Here is a 3956-nt window from a genome sequence, read left to right on the forward strand (position 1 = left end):
GAGCGGGTTTGCGAAATTAGGCCGTTGTTGTGTCTTGAAGCTAGGTGCTCTTATGGTGTAATGGTTAGCACTCTTGAACTTTGAATCCAGCGATCCGGGTTCAAATCCCGGTAGGAGCTTGATTTTGTGCGGCGTTGCAAGCATAGTATGTAGCGATGGCGCCAGCTGTCGTGTGGGGCTTTAGGAAAGCGTTTGAAATCTTGTTTGCGGATTGGTGAGTTAGTGCTGGTCTTATGGTGTAATGGTTAGCACTCTGGACTCTGAATCCAGCGATCCGGGTTCAAATCCCGGTAGGACCTCGTTTTGCACCGCTTCTACCGGCCCTACAACGCCCCAGTTGTTGCCGCGTTGCGCACCTGCCACACGCTACAGCCGCGTCACGTTGTGTTGCCGTGGTGTGTTGTATCGTGTCCCGGCGATCCGCTGCCGATTTAAGTGGTAGCTGCTGCTCTGGCAGAGCTCACCAAGCCTAACTGCCGACTTCGCTGACTGCACTACCAATTCTCCAAGACAGCCAGAGGGTTCATCGCAGCCTTCCGCGAGAACAATTGATCCCGTGGGTATCCAAAACACGAAGAAATGCGACGTCAAAGCAAGTAGCAACCGGATGGCTCGAGGCGGGGATTGAAGCAAGCCTGGTGGCGAAAGAAGCATGCGAGCATGGCCGTAAGTGTAGGAGCACGACGATATGTGGAAGGGGTATGTGCAGCACATGTGGCATATCCGTGAATACGTGAATCGCGTGCGATTCGAGCGGGTTGCGAATTAGGCGTGTTGTGTCTGAGCTAGGTGCTCTTATGGTGTAATGGTTAGCACTCTGGACTTTGAATCCAGCGATCCGGGTTCAAATCCCGGTAGGAGCTTGATTTTGTGCGGTTGCAAGCATAGTATGTAGCGATGGCGCCAGCTGTCGTGTGGGGCTTTGAGAAAGCGTTTGAAATTTTGTTTGCGGATTGGTGAGTTAGTGCTGGTCTTATGGTGTAATGGTTAGCACTCTGGACTCTGAATCCAGCGATCCGGGTTCAAATCCCTCGTTTTGCACCGCTTCTACCGGCCCTACAACGCCCCAGTTGTTGCTGCGTTGCGCACCTGCCACACGCTACAGCCGCGTCACGTTGTGTTGCCGTGGTGTGTTATATCGTGTCCCGGCGATCCGCTGCCGATTTAAGTGGTAGCTGCTGCTCTGGCAGAGCTCACCAAGTCTAACTGCCGACTTCGCTGACTGCACTACCAATTCTCCAAGACAGCCAGAGGGTTCATCGCAGCCTTCCGCGAGAACAATTGATCCCGTGGGTATCCAAAACACGAAGAAATGCGACGTCAAAGCGAGTAGCAACCGGATGGCTCGAGGCGGGGATTGAAGCTAGCCTGGTGGCGAAAGAAGCATGCGAGCATGGCCGTAAGTGTAGGAGCACGACGATATGTGAAAGGGGTACGTGCAGCACATGTGGCATGTCCGTGAATACGTGAATTGGGTGCGATTCGAGCGGGTTGCGAATTGGGCGTGTTGTGTCAGGGCTAGGTGCTCTTATGGTGTAATGGTTAGCACTCTGGAAAAGCACAGAACGAGGAAGCGTGGGTCCTAGGACTAAAGACGTATCTGATGGCGGATGTACGAGACCTGAGTCGGGAAGATGCCAAATCCTACAGCATTATCGCTACGGATTACGCGGTGGATCTGAATGACTTGCTCTTCTATTGCCCCCCTACGAAGAGAGTCAACGAGGATCGGGATGGATTGATGAGACTGGTGATGCCGGAAACCTTACAACAGGATGTCCTACACTATCACGCTAGCTTGGAAGGCGGACATCAGGGTATTGGTCGGACCTACCAACGGATCCGGGAATGTTTTCACTGGAGAAGACTGTTCAAGAGCGTACAACGGTATGTCGGGGAATGTGTGGATTGTGAGACAGGCAAGGGCAGGCCCACAATCGAAGGGGAGTCACCTGGGAATGTCCAAGTGACTTACCCTTTCCAAATCATAGCCATGGATCATATCCCCTCGTTGCCCAAGTCGTTCAAAGGAAACACAGAATTGTTGATTCGGACGGACCTGTTTACCGGATACGTGATAGCCAAAGCTAGTGCGTCTAGAACTGCGCAAACCATTGCTGAATCGTACGAGGAGTGCGTTTTCCGAAGATTTGGAGCTAGCGAGATGATTAGACATGATCGGGAGCCAGGCTTTATGTCTGATTTCTTTCGAGCATTCAACCGGATCCTGGGGCAGCGACAGCGAGCAACCATGGCATATCGTCCCCAAGCTAATGGGTCGGCCGAACGCATGGTGCAGACGATCACGAGAGCACTCAAGATGTATGTCCAGGATTTGGATCAGAGGGATTGGGATGAGTACGCAGAACGACTCCCCTTCGCGATGAACACCGCCCAAGACAGGATCCGGGGTGATACCCCATTTTACTTGGTACATGGGTGGGATCCCAAATCCACCCTGGAAGCGGCCATCCCAGTATGCAGCACCAAGAAGAGAAACCGAGATCCAAGGCAATGGCGATACCAAGTCCAGAAATACTACCGGCAAGCTAGATCCCAGGTGAACGAACGACTGCGGAGTGCGATACAGGATCGAGCGGATCGACACAACGAAGACGCCCGTCCGCATCAAATCCAAGTGGGATCGCAGGTGTGGCTTTATTTGGATCGAGTGAAAGAAGGGTACGCCCGCAAACTGGCCCATCTATGGCACGGACCGTTCCGAGTAAGCGAAAAGATAGGGGAACATGCGGTGAAGTTGGAAACGGCAGGTACCGAATATCGCTTATTCCCTGTAGTACACGTATCCAAGCTGAAGTTGGTCAAAGAATATCCGGATCGGCCGCATATCCGTCTTTCGGTGGATGGATCTGATCGCGTCGACTTCGACGAAGTCCTCCTACCGGAAGATAGTTGGAATGTGGATCTCGAAGCCGACGAGTTCGAAGTCGAGAAGATCACCGATATGAGGTCGGGGAAGCGAACTAGATACGGACGGATTTACCGTGAATTTCTGGTGTATTGGCGTGGATATGACGAGCCCAGTTGGGAAGACGGGGCAGATCTGAGCTGTGGAGCATTACTGTATGATTTCTTGAGGGATCGTACGAATCGTAACAGATTCGGCGTGATGCAGTCTCATGAAGAAGAGTAGGGAGGGGACCCATGGATGTGAGTTGGTCATGTCGATGGGAGGATGAAGAAGGGCCCACAGGAAGGGTGTGGGCCAGGAGGAGGAGGATCGCTGATGTGAGTTGGTCACATCGGAAAGAAAGAGAAGACGAATCCACAGGGGAAGGGTGGATTAGGAGGAAGGAGTGAATGTTTATGCATAAGCGTGACGTTTTACGTGCGAGGAGTCCTGTTTGATCTCAAGCACGAGCTTTCAAGGGCCCCAACTATACTGAACCAATTGATCCTGGGTCATTGGCGCTAGATCCGGGTGGATCCCGCCCAGATCCAGGTGTACACTGAAAGGGTGGATCCCGCCCGGATCCAGGTGTACACTGAAAGGGTGGATCCCGCCCAGATCCAGGTGTACGCTGAAAGGGTGGATCCTCCCCAGATCCAGGTGTACACTGAAAGGCCCGGACTTGTTTTCTCAACCAACGAGGGAATGTTATAGACATATTCAAGTAAGAGAGTGTGGATTATGATAGCTTATGCAAAGGGCTAGCTCGACCCAGTTTCCAGTCGCTAGTTACTGCTACGAAATGAATCCACGAAGACTGAAACTGGGGGCGTGGCGTCAAAGAGCGATGAGGATCAGGTAGTCTTGGGCTGAACGTTGAAGAACTTACCCACTAGACGCTGGATCTGGCGTCCTGGGTGTTGGCTCAAGTCCCCGCGAAACTGGATACGCCAAGGCTCGGCTTCGTCGATCTCTTGCAAGGCTTCCAATAGGCTCGTGGGTTCTGGGCGATGGAGGTTAAGATCCTCCAAGTTGGCTTGACGGG

At 52.7% G+C, this 3956-nt stretch overlaps 1 non-coding gene across 1 annotated transcript; it reads left to right on the forward strand.

Moving 5' to 3' along the window:
• Positions 1-969: 969 nt before the first annotated feature.
• On the forward strand, positions 970-1044 carry PITG_31514. Its single transcript has one exon. It is a non-coding gene; the product is annotated as a tRNA-Gln (tRNA).
• Positions 1045-3956: the final 2912 nt, after the last annotated feature.

This window comes from Phytophthora infestans, genomic scaffold (assembly GCF_000142945.1).
Source record: "Phytophthora infestans T30-4 supercont1.351 genomic scaffold, whole genome shotgun sequence".
NCBI lineage: Eukaryota > Oomycota > Peronosporomycetes > Peronosporales > Peronosporaceae > Phytophthora > Phytophthora infestans.